The sequence below is a fragment of the Balaenoptera physalus genome (genome assembly GCF_965194825.1).
Source record: "Balaenoptera physalus genome assembly, chromosome: 6".
Taxonomy (NCBI): domain Eukaryota; kingdom Metazoa; phylum Chordata; class Mammalia; order Artiodactyla; family Balaenopteridae; genus Balaenoptera; species Balaenoptera physalus.
The window spans coordinates 119155685-119176905 of NC_138885.1; the positions used below are offsets into that span (position 1 = coordinate 119155685).

The 21221-nt window shown below is 39.6% G+C and overlaps 1 protein-coding gene and 1 pseudogene across 2 annotated transcripts in view; one reads left to right on the forward strand and one right to left on the reverse strand.

Moving 5' to 3' along the window:
- LOC309662885 (putative hydrolase PNKD) overlaps positions 1 to 21221 on the forward strand; it is a 751075-nt gene that overhangs the window by 414926 nt on the left and 314928 nt on the right. The gene's annotated exons all lie outside the window — the stretch shown is intronic.
- Positions 11182 to 20792, reverse strand: LOC309662937 (cyclin-Y-like protein 1 pseudogene; annotated as a pseudogene). The gene is made up of 2 exons: positions 20395 to 20792; positions 11182 to 11282 (listed from the first exon to the last, which is right to left on the reverse strand). The product of its transcript is annotated as a cyclin-Y-like protein 1 pseudogene (transcript).

A 21221-nucleotide genomic window follows, 5' to 3' on the forward strand; every position in this document is an offset into this window, starting at 1 on the left:
TTAGTTCGCTATCCACCTACCCATCCGTTTTCCATTATTTCCCTAAAAGTAAATAATAAAAGTGCTCTATACCAAAATGATTTCAAATCACTTTTACATAATTATTAGAAAATTTAATAGCAAAATTTTATAGCCACAAAACTGATGATAGGTCTAGCTATCCTGAAATAAGCAGTGCTAATAAGACAGCATAATACTACACAGTATCCTATTAATGACAGGTATTTCCAAATTATTTTAAATAAAGTATTAACGAACAGATAGATACAAGTCCTTAGGTAGTCTTTTTTAAGTTACTATATTCCTAAGTTATTCACAGATGTTGTATATTAGGCAACAAAGGGGTTCTCTGGTTAAGTTATATGCTCCCCTTTGTTCTCAGTGTCTAAAATGAAACTCAAAATAATTGAGGGAAGGCAAATCTGAATTTTAGAATAGGTCTATAGAATCTTAGCACTTGTATAAAGGCCTGTAACACCGTTAGCATCAAAGATGGATACTTCTATAGTGCTTCAAAGTTTCATCTTCAAATTGATTTTAAAATCACAGCATTAGAAGTTTTATGATGGAAAGGACCACTGAACCGTAGATGACATTTAATTAAACAACCCATTTTACAGATAAGGGAACCAAGGCTTAAAACTGACTTACCTAAGGTCCCACTAATTATCAGAAGCAGTTCTCTTTCTCCTGCCCTCTAACCAAATAGTGGCTCCCAAGCTCAGCTGCACACTGGGATCATCTGAGAAGCTTTAAAGACTGCCTGGCTTCTGCTTCAAGATGTTCTGATTTAACCGGCACTGGGTATGACTTGGGCATCAGGACTGTTTTTAAACATCCCCAGATGACTGCAGCGTGCAGCAAAGTTTAGGGATGAATGAGTTAGGGTTAAGATCGGAGAATCACTCGGGATGCTTTTGTCCATATAATCATGCTTCACATCATTCCCCATCTTGTCAACAGGTGTGTGTGCGTGGGTGAGAGAGAGACAGACAGACAGACAGACACACAGACACTGTGTCTTGGAGGCGGGGGCAGGCGGGTGGACTTTGTGCATCCAGAAACATATATCTTGAAAAGTTGCATAAGTGATTCTAATAAGGCTCACCTACCCCACTGAGAACAACTACCCCACTGAAAACTAACCCCATGATAAACATTTTCAAAATCATTCCTAAAAGCCAATTGTCCCTATTAATTTTCTCAGTAAACCTTTATTTCACCAATAATGAATGTGATGAATGATCATTTCTAAAACTTCATGAGAGCAAATTAAAATTTACTGTACTTCCAAAAATTAGACTAGGTCGGGAAAAAAAAAGGATGAAACCTTCTTGTCTGAGCAAGGTTCATCTTTTTTTTTTTTTTTTTTAAATTTTATTTAATTTTACTTAATTTGGGCTGCATGGGGTCTTTGTTACTGCGCGCGGGCTTTCTCTAGTTGCCAAGAGCGGGGGCTGCTCTTTGTCGTGGTGCGCGGCCTTCTCACTGTGGTGGCTTCTCTTGTTGCACGGCACGGGCTCTAGGTGCGTGGGCTTCAGTAGTTGTGGCACACGGGCTCAGTAGTTGTGGCTCGCGGGCTCTACGGCACAGGCTCAGTAGTTGTGGCGCACGGGTTTAATTGCTCTGCGGCATGTGGGATCTTCCCGGACCAGGGCTCGAACCTGTGTCCCCTGCGTTGGCAGGCAGATTCTTAAACCACTACACCACCAGGGAAGTCCCTGAGCAAGGTTAACCTTCAAAGTACTTTTGAATTATATACTGGACATCAGACTCTTTTGAATTCAAAAGAAGCTGCGACTCTAGCCAAAGTAGAGTGGTTTTTGTACCCACAGATTCAGTGTCTTGGCTGAAGAAAAACATTCAGTGATTATGTGATAAGTGCCCAAACTCAGGACTTTAGAGATGGGGCTCAGTTTTTGCTGAAACATGATTTGATTGCAACTATTATTGTAAGCAAGAGAGGAAAGTTACATTATTATGACTGTGAACTTGCTGTCTTTAATTAAAGTAGAAGTTACTGATAATTTAAATAGCTAAAAAAAAAGCTGGCACATTAAAAACCAATTAAAAATACAATTAGCTTATAAAATTAAGACAACAAATAAAATTAAGGATAAGGACATTAATATTTTCAAATAGCATTTCCCAAACTGTGTTCTGGAAAATCAACATTCATATCGTAAGGAGATGTTAATGTTTCGTGGACAACCGCGAGGGAGGAGGCAAGAAGCTCTGCATCCCGTTTGGTTTTTTTCTCTTAAATAAGCTTGAAAGGTTCATCATTAGGGTGTTTTGAAAGTGCATCTCCAATTGTGGACTATGAGGTGCTCCCAGAAATTAAAGAATAGTTTCCATCATCATGACACTGTTCGTGTCTCCTTAAGTATAAGCCTGACCACAGCCATGTTTCCGAAACCTCACCTCTTTTATTGTTCTCTGCTGTGATTGATACAGTGTGTTGGAGATATATTTATATATATAAACAAAACTTAAATGTGTCTATTAAGTTAAAACCTCAGTTGAACAAATTTCATCTACAAAGAAATTAAGCTTGAGTGTGTATTTCTTAAGACTGGTTTGATATATTCTCCCCCTCTTTGGGGGACAGGAAGGAGAAGTAAAATTTCATACAGAAAGAGTGCAGGAAAAAAAAAAAAGCACAGTGGGATAAATCTGACAAACTCCAATTAAATTTAAATGCAGCTTCGCTTTGGTGCCAGTAGGGGACAAGCTGTTCCTTCTTCTAAGAGCAGCTTCCAAAGTAGTGCACGTTGTTTGAGGACTACAACTCATACAGTAATAATTGTCTCTAGAAACAGCCAATCAAAAGCACCTCTCTTTCTCACTGTGTTCAACAATGGCTTAGCAACAGAAACGCGTCAAATAAAGATTTATACTTTTTCTGGGATTTCTTATTTGCTAACTGGCTTTCCCTTCTATCATGCGCTCTAAGATTAAAATGGAAACTGAAAATTCATATTTAGGTCCTTGAAATCAATCTATAGTTGACACCAGTTTTTTAACCTGATCACTGAAAAGGACAATTCAAATGAATGAAATTATGTATGGCTAGGATGCTTTTAGCGATAAGGGGGTCTGTCACTCAGCCCTTGGCAACCTACTTGTACTCACCATTTTACTGTGGTTCTAAGATTAGGCTGGCTGACCGTGCTGTCATCTAGAAATATTGTTGAGCATGAGCTATACTTTTTAGTAAGCTGCCCTGGAGATACCTGAAGGGGAAGGGAAATAGAAGAAAATGTCACAGTAAGTTAAACCTATCAAGTGTGTTTTTTTCCTTGGTTAAAATGTCAAACGATAAAGCATTAAGATTTTTCTTACACTCCATGAACTGCCTGAGTGTGATATCATGTGCAGCTCTATGGGAAACCTCTATACTCTGACTTCCACAGACGAGCTTTGAGAAATGGGTTATAAAATGCTGCCTTGATATAGTACCTATAATCAAACCTGGCAAGCACCTATTATAAATTACCTTTATAATAATGTAAAAAGTTTAGAATAAGATTTCAGGGTTTTTTCCTTAAGCAATGAAATGCAGCTGAGATTTCCTATTTCTATTCATTTACTACAATAAAACGTAATGCTTTATGTAATACCGATGTAGGAGCATTTCACTGCAGTAAATGAACACCAATAATAAATGTATTAGTTCAGGAGACAGTGTGACGAAACAAACGTTTTCCAATCAGAGGCTGGGCATGCCAGGGCTGCTCTATCACTAAAAAGCTGGGGGCCATAAATCTCTCTGGGCCTCAATTTCCTTATCTGGAGGACAAAAAGGTACTGCTTAAAGATTCTCTCGCATCCAAAAAAAACGGATAAAACAACTCTGAGAATTTAACTTCTCACTTCATGTTTAAGTAAGACTGCCATGACATTACTCAAGTGAGAACCTCAGAGAATACTTGCCATTCATTTCAAAATTGTACTAATTCTGTTCTACGTGTTATTTGACACTCCTGCCTCACCCATGCTGCTCTCTGCCTGCAATGCCTTTTTCTTCCTCCTGTCCCAGCAAGCTTGACCCCATCTGCCTCTAGGATCCCTTTGCCAGCAGGCACACCACAAAACTTCTCACTTTCTGCACACTCACACATCTAATTTACCAACTGTTCCATGGTCTCAGCTGCTTGCATAGTACCACCCTCTTAAGTAAACAAGCTTCTCCAGGTTAGGAAGATTCTTCTCCTACCTCCAGCTACTGAGCACAGAATCTGGGACAAATTAGGATTCGACAAGTGTTTGAGAAATTATTTAAGATCAGTTACAACTGGAGGTAAATCTTACTAAAGGTACAAATTCGTGAGAATTTATCTACAGTGGTGTTGGATAGGTGACAAAGAACTTTTTGAGACCCTCTAGAGAATGAACTATCTTTAAAACACTTTAGAAGTATCCATTTATTTGTGAAGAGCCCATGAACACGGCAATAGTCAAATACTAAAATGGCCTAAACTATGTTAGGACAACTCTCTTCCTTAAAGTAAGGCCAATAACCAAATCCCAATCACTGAAAGCCACTGGAAGGAAGAGTAGCATTCTTTAATACCACAGAATACGAACAATTTTAAAGCTGGGTTTGGTTTTTGGTTTTTGTTTGTTTACTAATTCAGATGAGCCTTCCTTCCTCCTATTCATATAAAATAGTTTTCACCATGCTGTCACACTCTCCCATCAATGTCCTCCACAAATACATGAAAGGTGAGGCAGGGAGAAAATCTAGTTGATGCTTTTTAAAATACAGAGCATTTAAATAAAAATTGCCAGTATCCAATAATCAGAAATATCCAAATGGCATATATAAAACACCATTTTGCTTGTTTCAGATGCTTTATGCAAAGCCACTTATTCCTTATTAACAAAAAGTTCTAGATGTAACATATTTGAAACAGTATCACTATTTGGAAGACTAATTTCTCCTTCAAGCTAGAAATGTTTTAAACTAAAACTCTGATATGGTCCTTAAGCTATTTGGTTAATGTGTAATTTTAGAATCTCAAAAAACAGATACAGCATGAAAAATGAAAATTCACTCATTCAAATACTTTGATTCTAAACGAAGCAGGTTATCTTTTAAGGTCACTACTATTAGGGTATAATATGACATACACTACACGTAATAAAAGTCAATGCTGACCAAAAATCTATATATATGAGGGGAATAAAAATAGTAAGGAAATGTACCAAAATATAGACTAGTTGGTAGAGCTTTGGGTGCTATTTATCCTGTTTTCCTCTATTAAAAACTTTTTTTCCTATTATGAATGTATATTGATTTGTCTTTGGAAATATTACTGCTAAAACATTTAAAATTTTTAATTAGATGTGCTCTAGAGTCCTATGGGGGCTCATTTAAGTTGTATCAGCAACTTACAGTCTACTGGCTCGATCCTACAAAAGAAACACTTCCACAGGCCTACTCCTGAAACTATTCAAACTTTCCAGCATCTAGTGTTCACTAAAGGATGGCAGAATTGAAGCCTCTGAGCAAAGCCTAGATATGTTAGCTGCCAGCAGATTACTTTCCTCTCATCTTGCTTGAAAATTTAAGATAACTGTCCTTTATGATTAAAGCCTTACCATTGCTGGCTCACAACCTCAATAAACTGCACTGACACACATAAGGGTATAAAATGCAAATACAAAAAAAAAAAAACAAGTAGCAAAAAACACTACTGACAGTTTAATGTTCACAGGTATTATTTCAATTGGTCACTGAAGAAGAGTATTTATCTTCATTCAGCACTAAGGACAAAATACATGGACTTTTACAATCTTTATAAGGGGAAAGGTTGCTTAGTAGACTGCAGGTTTAATGGTGAAGACTAGAAAATAATCATACCTAGGAGGCTAGTAAGTAACAACCCTCAAAGCTTATCATTAAAGGTCAAGTACCTGTTGAAATCCTGCCCCCACCCAATGACTCCTCCCATTGTGCCTACCGCCTCTGATTTTAACCCATTAAAAGAATAAAGCTGGAGAGAGCGAGAGTACGAAGTGCGGCAACCCGAGTCATGGCAGGACAGGCATTTAGAAAGTTTCTTCCCCTCTTTGACCGAGTATTAGTTGAAAGAAGTGCACCCGAAGTTGTAACCAAAGGAGGCATTATGCTTCCAGAAAAATCGCAAGGAAATGTATTGCAAGCAATGGTAGTAGCTGTTGGATCAGGCTCTAAAGGAAAGGGTGGAGAGATTCAACCAGTTAGTGTGAAAGTTGGAGATAAAGTTCTTCTCCCAGAATATGGAGGCACCAAAGTAGTTCTAGATGACAAGGATTATTTCTTATTTAGAGATGGTGACATTCTTGGAAAATATGTCGACTAAAATAAGTCACTATTGAAATGGCATCACGTGAAGCTGCCCGTTCCCCCAATGGCATCACGTGAAGCTGCCACTGAAGTTCTGAAATCTTTCATCCTGTAAATAATTTCCGTGTTTCTTTTATAATAAAGTAATGATATCCAAACTAATGATATTCATTGTCTCTGAAATTTCGTTTTCTCTGTATTGATTTAAACATTCCCAAATAAAAGTATATAAATGAAAAAAAAAAAAAGAGAGAATAAAGCTGAAGTTCACTTTTTTCTTCCCCCTTTTCACAAGTTTTGGATACGTTTATTAAGCATCAATGACTTTCACTGAAAAGTCTGTAATACTCCATCTATGTTGCACATTAATGGACAATATGGTAGGGTGAGTGGTTTGAATAGAATTCATACTCAAGGCCTTAGTAGAAAAGTATAATATTCTAATTATAGGTATAATCAAAAATATTGTCTGAATTAATATCGTTAATTATATTGCATTAAACTTCAAACTCAGAACCTATATTCAAAGAATAAATCTAAGTTTGAGTAGACTGACCACAAATCTATTTCCTCTCCCCCTTCTTTCAGATATCATCTCATTAGAATTAAAGGCATTTTTTAAAAAAGCTATACATAAGACAGGATAAACAGCAGATGATTTTTAATGTTTGAAAGGTGAAAAGTCTAGATAAAGGAGTGGTAACTGACCTGGCAGAACAGAGGAAGCACAACCTTGGTACCTACAGAGAGTGACTAGGACAGGAACAAGAAAACCAGTTTGTCTTACAGAACCCAAGGCAGGCTCAGAGTTCAGAGGCGTGGTCCCCAAATCCTTGCAGTGAGGCCCATCAGTTAACGAGTTGTCCAAGTGATGCTTCCAATTAGATCTTAACAGACAGCCAAGGACCATCACGCGTTTGAGGGAAGCCCCCAACAAGTAAGAGATCAAAACAGGAAGAAGGAATGGGACTTCCCTGGTGGCGCAGTGGTTAAGAATCCGCCTGCCAATGCAGGGGACACGGGTTCGAGCCCTGGCCCAGAAAGATCCCACATACCACAGAGCAACTGAGCCCATGCGCCACAACTACTGAGCCTGCGCTCTAGAGCCCATGAGCCGCAACTACTGAAGCCCGCACGCCCTAGAGCCTGTGCTCCGCAACAAGAGAAGCCACTGCAATGAGAAGCCCACGCACCCAACAAAGAGTAGGCCCAGCTCACCGCAACCAGAGAAAGCCCACGTGCAGAAACCAAGACCCAATGCAGCCAAAAAATAAACAAATAAAATAAAATATAAGGACGCTTTAAAAAAAAACAAAACAAAACAGGAAGAAGGAATTGATGGGAGTGATAAAAACTCAGGAGCAAATGAAAACTTGCAATTGCATCAGTGAAAAAAAGAATGACAGGATATAAGAGAACTCTATAAATTGAAAATAAGGTAGACAAAACAATATATTCAATAGAAGGATTAGAGCACAGTCAAGGAAATCTCCAGGAAGCAGGACAAAAAGACAAAATGCAAAGCAGGAGGGGAAAAAAGTTAGCGATCTGGTAAGTCTAAGACTTCCAACATCTGAATAATAGGAACCTGGTAGAAAAAAACAGAATATCAAAGAAACACACAAAAAAGGTCTATACCAAACCAAATTATGAAATTTCAAAATCCCAGGGAGAGGGAAGGTACTAAAAGGTTCCCGAGAAGGAAGGGATGGGGGAAAATGACTAAAATCGGTCATGTAAAATGTACCATACAATGTCAACAGGTTTAAGAGCAACAGTGTAAATGAGAAGATGAGAGGGAAATGTCTTTAGAACGGCAACAATTAGTTTCAACTGAGAATTCTATACTTTATCAAATAGAAGGAGTTTCAGAGAGGCTAGATCTCTATAAACGTTCTGCCCATGTGCCCTTTTCCCAGGAAAATGTGCTCCAGTAAAACAAGGAAGTATAGCAAGACAAGAGGGAAACAGAATCTAGGACATAGGGGATCCAACATAAGAGAGCAGAGTTATGTGCGATCCCAGATGACTTCACACAGATATCCCAGGAAAAGAGGCATAGAGCAGGCCTAGGGGAACACTAGTCTATATGGGAGTAGGAAGACAAAAGATTGGGGCAAAGTGTCTCCAAGAAAAAAATGGAACAGATGTGGCTTAGTAGACGGAAAATAGTTTTCATAGGCATGTGACAAATGTTAAAACATTTGGGGAAAAAAATAGCTGTTAGAAAACAGGCAAGTGAATATAGTCAGGAAATTAATTCCACAGAAAAAAATGAAGGATGTGAAAGCAGGGAGACCGGGCAGGGAGCTACTTACTGCATTTGGCTGTGTGAGATCACGTTGGCTAGGAAAAGGGGGATTGGGTTATCCTAGAGAAGTGCAGAAGTGCTCCAATTTCATTAATATTTAAGAAAAAGAATGAAGGGTGTACAAGGAGGAGGCACAGTCAGAGAACTCTATGGCTCAGCAATGCACAATATTTGCAGAGTCATAGTAATGTAAACATTGATTCTGATTTAATAAAAACTGATACATGTTGAGGGAACACAGGGAGGGAAATAACGTCATGGTGGAGCGAAGAAGCTCAGCTTTCACCTGCTATGACAAGAAGTCAATGGACAGTGCTAAAAATTAACTTACCTGTTATACTTTTATTACTTTGGTTAAAAAATAAGATCAAAAAAATAAGGCAAAAGAATTTAAGGCAGATCTTTATACTACAACCGTATTAGTGAAATTTAACGTAAATGTCAGAACCCTTAAAAAATGGGCACTACTAAGTCAAAGACTTTCCTGAATACATTTGATAATTAGGAAAATAGAGATTTAGAAAATCTACAAAAAAGAGGTCCATGCTAACAGTATTGGATCCATCATATTTTTTAGGAATCATGGCAGACATATTTTTAATTCAAACTATTAATTTCTTAACTTTTCAACTGTTTACTTACATGGTTGAAATGGTTGCTCCTCCTCTTTTCCCGCACTAAGAATAAAAAAAATTAACTGATGAATTCTGATACAAATGCCATAGAAAAATAAAGGTAGTCACTAATTATCTGATGGATTACCAATAACACAATGAGATAGAATTCCATTCTATTTTTTAAAATAATTTCCAACAAAATATATAATTTAAATCACCCAGCAAGATGAGTCCTATAAATAAAATCTAAAAACTTAGTTTCACTTTTTTGACCTAATAGATATTCTGTATTAGGCACAAATGAAAGACTCCCCATTTACAAAAGAAAAGGACAAAGCAAATTAGGCCAGGTGAGAAACTTAGCTAATAAAAAAATGTACCTGCTGCATAGCTGAACTACTAGCCAGGAGTATTTTCTAAGTCTTCATTTACACACAGCTTACTTTAATTACCACAATCTACAGATGACAACTCTACGAACCAGTTTCTGGCCAGGCACTCATCTCCCAACGCACCAGGATCTCTGGAAGCATCCTGAACCACTTAATGGTAACCTACTCAAATACCTTACTGAAAAAATACACAACTGGAAAGTAACCTATGTTAAACGTAAATTTTAAAATGAGTGTGCTGACCTAAATGAACATATCTACAGCACACAAAACGGTTTTGCTCCAACAAAGGCCAGAAGAATAAAAGCCTGAAGAGGGTCTTAGGCCACACTCTTGCTCACATTGCCTCCTTTAACTCCAGACAGGCATCACAGGCACGGATTCCTTAAGGCTGAAGAGAGAGACAGGCATGGGACAGCTTTTCTTTTACTGTCTCCAGAGCCCCTCTACATGTGAGCAGCTCATGGCTCTGGAAGAAACTGAGAAATAGAGCAATCCTAACCAGAAAGGAGTGGCTCAAGTACACACACTAGAAAAATGCAAGTTAGAAACCCCAGGAGCTTCCAGGTTGGTGAGCATGTAGTACCCTTGCAGAGGGCATCAAAGCTCTGTGCCCTGTCCCCATGCCTGGCCCTATGCATCTCTTCCATCTGGCTGTTCCTGAGTTATATCCTTTTATAAAAACCAGTGATCTAACGGAAAAAAACCAAAAGCAAAACAACAACAACAAAAAACCAAACCTCCGTTTTTTATTGTGCTGCATCACTTTAAATATTATGGAATGTTCACTTCTTGTATTCCTGCTCTCGTAATCAACTGAAAAACTTGGTCACGTATGGCTTTTTAGCAAATAAACTAGGATTTAACATAACATTCAGGAAGACAAGCAGGCAAGCAGGAGTGCAAAAAATTCTACGGTTCTGATTCTCATCTTAAAACAAGGAGGACACAGGAAATGTATATGAGTTTCACATGCTGAGGATAATCTTCTGGAAAACCCCATATGGCATGTTGCTCTTATTACCCTGGCACAGCACTACATTAGGATGAGAAAGTTTTGAATAGCTTAAAAGTTCTGAGTAGCATAAATCTGGATGTGAGATAGGCTCGTCTGGTTGAACACTGTGTAAAACAGGGCCAAAATCACAAGGCTCAATTCCCACATATAACAACTGATTTTTCTGATTTGATCAAATGAAAACCTAACTGTGACCTAAACCCTATCATTTGTCTTTAACATATGTGCTCTTCGGAGCAAGGGGAAAAGGACAAAGTAGCATGGAGAAATAGACCACATCTAAATCATGTGGCCAGTTGACTATGTTGATAAAGAGGTGGCAAAATGTATAAACAGATAGTCTAAGTGTTCTCCTCCCTAAAACACTGACAACTAAAGGAAACTGTATCATCAACATATTAAAATAAGACAAGTGAATACGTAAAAAAGTGAAACATTTAAACCACTGTAAGAGTTTTTCTAAATACCTCCTATAATACACAAAACAAAAACAGTTTTCACTCTTTTTCTCAGGGAAAAAAAAGCATTGCCTTACCATCTGTTTGAGATTTGCTCGGAAAAATGGTGCTTGCCCCTGGGTGGTCAGAAGGGTTTGGTTCCAAAGCTAAGTCTGTATAGGAAGAAGAGAAAAAGGTGTGGTGATTTAGTTGAGTAGAAAAATACATGATTTTAAAGATAGCTACACATTGATTGAAACCACTTTTAATAGTCTTGAGAAGAGCTTTTAGTAATGACAAAAAGGCAATTTTAGTAAAGGCACAATATAAAAATTCTATTGGGAAACAGCAAAATTGTAGAAACTCTCCATACATGTGGAGTAAAACCATGGCTATGTCTTAGACTTCTTTAACTTGCACCTAAATAATCTATGCCATTTTTAGATGAATCATATATGTGACTCCCCTCCTATTTATCAATTAAAAATTCAGTCACCCTCTTTTAAAGCTGATATTACTAGCACATTCCAGGAACAGTCTCAAGAAGCAAGTTATGCTGTGGCCAACTACTGTCAGATACCAGCTCAATATATCAAATATGCCAAAACGAAGTGAGTTGCTTTTGGCAAATGTTCTTCAGACAATCAAATGGCTAATTCTAACTCCATTCAACAAATGAACTCATTTCATTGGCTGTGGTTTATCTGGGGGCTATTCATCATGGCAGATTTAAGAGGACTACATAAAAGTTCAATGTTCTAATCTAGAGGAACACTTCCATGAGAGTGATTTTTAACTTTGCCCTCTATTTCCAAAGCTAAACTCACTACTTCATTCCACGCTGCATGATTAATTTGGGGCTTCAATAAGAGTACTTTCTGGAGCAGATCATAGGGCTACTAGAAAAAAATTTTGGCCACACCTACACGAAAAGGTGGGTCTGCCTGTAGCCCACCTTGCACCAAGGTGGGATAGCGTCTTCTATTTAGGGAGAAATACAAAACAAGCACAAGCTACCACACAGGATAGTAAGGTTGTTGTTTCAAACAAACAAACAAACATCAAAGCCCTATGACACTTCCTCAGCAAAGTCCATCTCAAACCATTTAACCAATCTTTTAAGAAATTGGACCAAGATTCAGATAAAGAGTAATGGTTAAGCCAATTATTTCCCAAACCACATAATAACTGATCTGTTTTTGAAAGATGGCTTTGATGGTCAAAGTGAAATACAAATATATCCCTGCCTCTTAGAGAATCCAAAGAATACACACATTGATATATTAAAAACTAATTAGTCTAGTAGTGAATTCTGTCTAACCCAGCATTTCACAAATGTATCTACCTAGAATCCCCTTTTCCCACCCAGAAAGAATTTGGCACGAACAGTAATTTTGGACTTCCCGTTTTAACAGGAATCTGAGCCATCCATTTTAATGTCATTGCCAGCACTAGTAATTTACAGAGCTAAACCAACTGCTTTGTTCTTCATGAAAATTCCTTCACTGAATTTGAAGTTTATCAAGCTGCTTTTGGAGAAAATATTCTATTCAACATTTTTATGTAAAAGACCCATATAATTATTTTAAAGTTTTTTTCTCCTACATATTTGAAAAATTAAGACAATGGGAAAATAAATTATTTCAGCTGTACACAAAATGGCAGGCAGAGACTTTCACAGCTGCCTCTAACCTATAGCTTCCGAAAGAATTCATGACTACTTACCTATACCAAAAAGAAAGTAAATAGACTACATTTGAATCTAAAAAATAAGCAGAAATGTTTGCAAAGTAGCTGTCTTATTTATCAGTGTCTATGGCATGGTAAAACTTAACAATTTTCAATGGAAGTCCAGGAAAATTAAGTGCCAGAATCAAAGAGAAGCAAGCTTTAACACACACACACACACACACACACACACACACACAGCCGCCAAACCAAGATGTGCTACTACAGATCTAAATACAAAAGTCAAGAAGGCTGGGATAAAAGAAATGACAACATGCAAAAAAAAAAAAAAGTAAACTTAGCCCAAGTGACCAGAAAAAAGCTGGCACTCTCCCTACTCTATCCTAGGGGGTTCAAAGGGAGGCACAGGACCCAGGACCGGCCAATCAATCACAGCTGTCCTGGGACTTGCCAAGAAAAGAGAAAGGCAGAACTGTACTCTAGGATCCTTAGCTAGTCTTGAGCTGCTGGACACTCCCCTTGCTATCATGAGGGGAAAGGCTTTTCAGGAGACATCAACAGAGGAGAGCAGAACTGAGGAGATCATTTAACTCCTGGGTCAAGTAGTGCTTAACTCTGTGATGTTCTTTTAACTTGCAACTGAAGGAGACCTGCTTAATCAGCAGTACTGATGATCACACTAAAGGTGGGGAAAGGTAAAAGTCACTTGCTCATTCCTTTAACAAATATCATGAACAAAAATCTGCATGAGACAAAACGATGCTCTGTTTAAAAGTTACACACAACCATTCACAATCATTAACACACAATGATTCACAACCGTTACTTTTAGTTGCTTTTCTTATACGTTAAAAAAAGCTCTAATTAGTGTACAATTTATGTCTTCTTGTTACTAACAAGCGCTCTCCACCCCACTGTTGCATATTTATTGTTTAATGAATACACACTGGCCCATCAAGTGTTATTCCTATACTGGACTTAGCCAATCCCCTATTGCTGGGGATTGGTGCTTACAAAGTTCTATTCTTAAAATATTATGAGGAAAATCTTCATGTACATAGTTTTTTAAAATAATGGTTTTATCTCCTTAGCAAAGATCTTCGGAAGTGGAATGACTAAGCCAAAAGATTAGATCACTTTCACGGCTCCATGTACAATGCTAAATTGCTTCCTAAAGAAGGTGGGGGGCACATTAGGGTATAATGCTACCAATCATGACATTTTGAGTTCCTACCCTTGCTTTGGATACTTGAAAAAAAAAAAAAAAAATTCCTACTGATATGAATGAGGAACCTCACTGTAGATCTAATTTGTATTTCTTTTGATTACAGTTTGACCATTTTCCCACAGTTATCAGTGTTATTTCCACTTTGGTGAGTTGGCCTATCATTTGAATGTACTGTAAACACCAGGGCCCTACTGCTGTCAGTTTGCATGAGGTTTTCAGAAAATATTAATCTTTTGTTTATAGCCTATATAACTAACAATTTTCTATATAACTTGCACTTTTTGCTAATGAAAAATACCACATCACTATCTTATAGAATGGACATGTGAGCCATTAGACAGTAAACTCATACATACACACAATATTTCTGCACTTCCCATGAACTATCTTCCCAAGAGCCTAAGGAGACTATGATAAAACCTACCACACTCTTCACTATCACAAAGGTAAGACTGCCAACTATTAAGCAAAGCTTTACCACCCACCATCCCTCTCATCCCTCTCCCCACCACATGCACACACAGTAATTTAGAGACTTCAGGGAATTACTGTGCATTCAGGAAATTACATGGATTCTTCCGAAAGTTATTTCTTTAGAAACCTCTAAGAATGTTTTACCCAGGAGAAATATTCTTGAGCTCATGATTAGGGGTTATGATTAAAACTGTATTTTAAGACCCATCATTTTTGTATTATCAATTTAAATTGCAACTTATTTGACAGCATGATAGGTCGATGTAGAAAAAGTATGATTAAAAAAAAATTAAACTCGGTCTTCATGTAAACATTCCTCAGAGGAAACCTGTAAAACACCACCGACACTGAGTACTGTTTTTCCTCCAATCTAAGATTCTACCAGTTGTTAAGATCCATCTCAATTGCAGTTGTTAAAAGTGTGAAAACATAGGCAACTTAGAACAAATGAAATGCATTACTGAAGGCTAAAGGTGTTAAAACTATGCTATCAAACTGTCGATAAATGATTTGTCCTTGTTAAAATATTAGAGGGAGAGGGAAGTGACCAAGAAAGCATCTGACAGAAGCAGCATATTTCAGAAAGCGATTAATATCGACATATTGATTTCAATATATTCCAAATAAACAGGAGATGTCAGCAGTTTCTGGGCCAACTGCTGAGCACCAGTTTACTTAACGGTAACCACTGCATTTACTGAACTGCCCTAGCATCCCTATACTGTGCAGTGTATTAGTTTTATGGCTCATAATACAAACATTACAATCTTTACAATTACCATGTAAACTGATGATTTCATCTCTTTGCGTCCACACTTTCCACCGCAGTCAGGGAGTTCCTGCCAGCCAGCCCTGAGCTGGGCTGCCTCACCAGCGGGTACACAGCAGGCTCCTGCACCTGCCAGGCTACTGCTCACCCAAGCCTTGATCCTGCTTTCCTAGCTTCTGACAATCCTGGCTTCCAAACTTCCCAGCTCTGGTTTCCAACTGCTTCTGTACCTGCCTCTACCCTGGTTCTCAGTTTTGCCTTATTTTAATCCTCAATCAGTGTTACAGTGATCATGACTGAGAGGTGACACATAGGTAAGTACACCTGGCTTTATATATTTCTAAAGAGCACTTTACTCAGTTTCTTGGACTTTTAAGAACCTTTCTGGGTTGCAAGTTACCTTCATTTCATTTCACATTACGCAGTGTTACTGTTTTAACTCTTAAGTTTTATTACTTTAATACACTAAAACAACAACAACAAAAAAGGCTGAGAAAAAAGGTAGTATTCCAAAGAAGCTCACATAATGTCAACAATAAATTCTGTTCCTATATGCCATGCATTTGGAATTTACAGTCCTACTCTCTATCAATACTCATTTTTAAAACCTTGGACAACTCAATTTATACCTAAGAGAAGAATTCCTACACTACCTAACTCAGAACATGGTGAGAATCAAATGAAATGCAAGAGCAATCTATATACTACAGCCTATTTTAGACCCTTATTAATATCGCTTTTTTGTTCAAGCCACTGTTGGCTCTCACCTGAGCTACCGCACCAGCCTCCTAACTGGTCTCCCTCTCTGCTTCCTTCCACCCTTACAGTCTATTCTCACACAGTAGCTGGTCTGATCTCCCTCCGCCCTCTCTACCCCCCTTCCCTTTTTCTAAGAATTAACATCATTCCCCTGCATATAATCCTTCAATGGTTTCCCATTACAATTAGACTAAAATTCATATTTTTTGGTCAAGGCCCACTAGGCATACAAGGTCTTAATCCCCCATATTCCTCCTGGCATTCATTCACTCAGCTGCAGCCACCCATCTTTCTGTCCTTGGCACGCATCAAGCATATTCCCTTCTTAGGAACTGCACAGAAGCCTCTTCTCCCACAGCCTCACACGGCTCTCTTAGGACTGCTCATGGGTCGCTTAAGGAGAGAAGCTGTCTTTAACCACCCCTTGTAAAACTGTCCTCCTCCCCAGCCCATTACCTTCATTTTCTTTCTTAGTGTTCTCACTACCTGATGTTATTCTTGTGTCGTCAGCCCCCAGGCACCTCTAGAAAGTAAGGACCTGAGTTAGGATACGGGTTTTGTCTTGTCTAACCACTGTTTGTCCTGCCTCTGGAATGGTGCCTAATAATCATGTTTCAGTGTACCCAAAACCAGTTAAGGTTTTCCCAATTTTCCCACATCATCTAAGATTTCTTCTAATGCTGTCTTTTGATGTGTCTGTCACCTAGGACCAGAGTTAATTTCAGATCTCTTAGAGTAGTAGTTTAGTTACTCAGAATCAAAGACACAAGACAGGTTACCAAGAACCACGAAAACCTAAAAGAGGAAATCTAATGTTCAGTGAAAAATCAATGGTAACTTTAATTTGGAAAAAGAACATTTAATGTTAAAATACCTTTACTACAAAATGACTCACCCTATGAATTTAATTAAGTCGTAAGACAAAGTGTACAATCAGAATGCTATAGGGAAGTATCAATACAATGCATCAGTTTTTATCTGTGTCCCCTGAATAAAGCATTATAATGGGATTATAAAAGATGCTCAACCATAAAGGCTGGGTAAATGAATTATGCTCCAACCATTCGATGGCCCAGTAAACAGTTGGTAAAAGGCAGGCTGTAGAGCTATGCGCAGTTGCATGGAAATACATCACCCTGGAGCACTCTCTAGGTGTCAGCACAGTTCCAGGAGCTTCATGTCGTTACTTTTCTTTATAACACAAAGTTACAAAGTGGCACATAAAGAACAATCCCATCTTTGTAAAATAAACACAATGTTATGTTTATATGCATACAAAAGGTTCAGGAAGAATCAACACCAAAATATTAATAAAAATTCTGGATATTCTGAGTGTGAGTGAAGGACTTTTCTGTGTTTTCTCAATCTTTCACATCAAATGTTCATTAATACTGTCACCAAAAAAAGGAAAGATCTGTTGCTCAGAGGTTTTTCCACATCATATTGCCAATTCCTTCCCTACCCACTCTTCAGGGGGATGGGAGGTAGGGGTCACTTGAGAGAGCACCTTTCACCAGAAAATTAGCAAAGCTCCTAAGGTCAGAACATAAAGGTTGTATGAAAAGTTGATGAATAAAAGGAAAATCAGATAATAGGACCGTAGCATCTTCTTTTCTATTATGACACTACCATCAGTTATATTAGATATACTGTTAAAGACAAAGTAGTAAAAAATTCTTTTGAGTCTATCTGAAATCTATACTACGTTCTTAGGAGTTACTTTTTTGAGATGGCTTCAAGAAATCATGTTCTTCTCCAATGTTTCTGAAGAACAAGACAGAGCATCATTTATGTACGATTTTCTCTAAGTAACCAAATAATTCTTCACTGTAGAAAAGCCAAAATGTTTTATATCTGAGTAGGTATTTCTCAGTTTCCAGGGAAACTGATACAAAATTGTCTGAAATAAAGACATGAAGAGCAAACTTCCAATGTGCCTGTACTTTATATTTGGTGTTCTGACCTTGTTTCTATGGAAACTTAATTAATAGGCAAATGCTGAAATTGAGGTTTCTCTTATCACTTTATCGAATGCCCCCCCAAAAAAGACAAATTGAAATGAAATTTTAACAATCATGTTAAACATAAAAAGGTAAATTCTGTACTCATGAACTCTATTTTTCCAGTTCCTGATTTAGCACTCCTTCCTTATCATACATAGTCGTATGCTAAATGCTTAGTACCTTACCTGCCCGCTTACCAGCTTCCCCTAATGTCCCTCTGTCCAGGGCATTCTCGGCTTCAATTGGATTTCACCAGAACAAACTCTTTAAATTATATCAACGTGTTTACCTGACTGATAAATTTAGGCTATTTCATGACTTCTACTTTTATTCATATCCATTGCAATGTATGTACAGACAGAGAATGGAGAGGTAAATGTTGCTTCTGAGTTGTGTACAATAAACTGGAATGGCAATAATCAAAACTGGAGTATGCTGAGATAGGCCTAACTTATGGATAAATTATAATAAAATATAAGGTGCACTCTAAACAGTTTCTTAAGCATCCCAAGAACTGAATTTGGCATATCTACCACCTCCCAAGTCTGTCTCTTTTGTTCAGTAGCTGTGTTACACAGTCATTTCAGATCTCTAAGTCTTGGCTTCTTCATCGGCAACAGAGGGAGAATATATACGGGCCTTATTTGTAGATGGAAGGGCCGAGTGAAATACACAAGAAAATGCATTGTAAATCTTAAAAGAATTCTATAAAGGTCCAATTTTCGTCTCTCATCCTACACTAGCCAACTACTAACTGTTTTTAAAAATCATTTAGAGGCTTACCTTATAGCAACAAGCAGAGCAGTTTTCACAAGTACTTACATGCTTTGTGTTTAAAGCTACAATTAATTCACATAATTTGTTCATTCTTTCACAATATCTAACGATTCTGAAAAGGGAGTACTTTCCACTTACAAAGCCACGTCCATCATAAGGGTGAATCCACAGGCTTAATTATTCTAACTTTTAAAGAAATTAAATAAACCCAACTAAAATTTAAATAGAAGAGCTGTAAGACATTTCGTCTATGAAATAATGAAATAATCTCTGGCATTTAAATGAAACAAATGGGCCAGTGGGGCTTTAACATCTTTATGATACAATGTTTTATACTTCAAAGAGCAGTCTTTATTAAAGTGCCACTATGCTACCCAGAAATTTTTTTTTTTTTAACCTAGAGCCATCCCTTTCCAAAATTCTAGAGGCAAAAATCAAAACATTTCCTCTCTTCTCTCTCTCCTCTCCTCCCCGACAACACCCACCCCCAGCCACTTAGTCTTCAGAACTTTTACCTGAACATTCTTAAAGTTAAATATTATTCTACTGGGGGGGGGGGCGGAGGAGGAGGGAGCCATGGAGACATTTTTCTGCAGGATGGATGTGGTATGTTAACTCCCAAACCTTTATATTACAAATTACAATCTGAATTTGTTTTTTCTCCTTTGAAACTTCTGTCCAGCAGTCTCAGGAACCACCTCACCCCTCCCTTAGAACAGGCAACGTGCAAAAGAAGTCGGTTAAGGCTGTGCAACTGAAGACATACTTGTGTCAAAGTGGGAATTTAAAAGTAATCAGAACTCCATGGGGTCTCCTTTGGTAAAGAAAAAAAACCCAACAACTCTTCTCTGCAGCCGTGGCAGTAACGTTTCACACCGTTCACAGTTATTTTAAGCCCCTCTCCCACCATTTTCTTTCCTATCGTGTTCAAATTATAGTTAGAAGGGATAAAGTAGCTTCTATCAGGGCGACTGAAAACATTAAAATCCAAAGAATTTTAGTTAAGAACACCACACTGACTCTGTCCATCTCTATTTTGAATTTAAATGAGAAATCCTCTAATGTTTGTCTTAATTGTCTCAAGTATCAACTACCTTAACAAATAGAAGTCTGTCATCAGGCCCTTACCTAGTTCCTTCGCTTAGGTACCATCTGGATAGGGAGACGGGATGGATACGCCGAAGTTAGAGTATTTAAGTTTGCATTAAGAAAAGAGAGACTACACCAGAAAGTCTCTGCTAAGTCCCACGAGATGTTAAATAGAACCACGAACAGGAAGGGCCGCGGATTGGAGGGTCTCAGGCCGGGCTGGGAAATGGGAACGGGGGAAAGAATTGGGCATTCGGGTAGGGAAGAGGGAAGGAGACTGGCCGGACGCGACTGGTAAAGAATAAGGGGTGGGGACGCCAAGCAGAGCCAGCCTTCGTCCCCGGTGCCCAGCCCTGGGAGAGCCAACTCCGGGCAAGAAGGAGCCCTAGGCGGCGTCTCCCTCCCGGGGGACCCTGGGGGCGGCGGAGGCCAGAGGTAAGCCCGAGAGCAGACGGCGCCGACCCCGCGAGGGGCGAGGCGCGCCCGCCGCTTCTTACCTTCGGGCATCTCCCGGTCGCTGATGTGCTGCAGGTGGTGGCCTTCGCCACCTGCGAAATCCAACTCGGCGGGTTCCACGGTAGCCGCCGCCGGAGCTACTGCCACCACATTCCCGGCCGCCGCCTTGTAGACCTCAGACTCGCAGTCCGGCTCCGCTGACCCCCTGCGCCGGCCCGACTTGGGGCTGGCATTGGGGGACAGGCAACAACACAGCGAGTTCCCCATGGGGCGCCTTCACTCCTCGCCGCCGCCGCCTCCGCTCGTCCCCCGACTCCGCCGAGCTCAGAAGCCGCCCCCTCCCCCAACAATGGCGCGGCGGGCACTGGCAGCCCCGGGCTATGCCGGGGCTGTGCCGCACATGCAGACGCGACTTCGCCCGCCGCTCTCCTGTCCGCCCAGCCGCCGGGGCCCCGGGCAGGGGTACGGCCCCGGCCGCACCCCCGCCCAGCCGCCGGGCCCCGGGCAGGGGTCCGGCCCCGGCCGCACCCCCGCCGCCGCCTCCCCGGAACCAACTAGTCTGTGAGGGCGGTGACCAGACCCGCTTATTTAAAAGGGCTGGGAACCAGACAAGCGCTGAGACGCGCAGCCACTGAGGGAGAGAGCGCAGCCGGAGCTCCTCCTCCTTCCGCTGCTGCCTCCCGACTGAAAGTAGCTAGCCCGGCCGGCCCTTGCCTACCGGAATGTGTCCTTCGGTCACCTGGTTACGACGGACCAATCACGACCAGAGTTCCCTCCACGAGCCCTCCTCAGAGCGCAGGCATGTGACTCACAATGCCCCGCCCCTGCCCGCGGCTGCCCCGCCCCCCGAGCGGCGCGCCCCGGACTC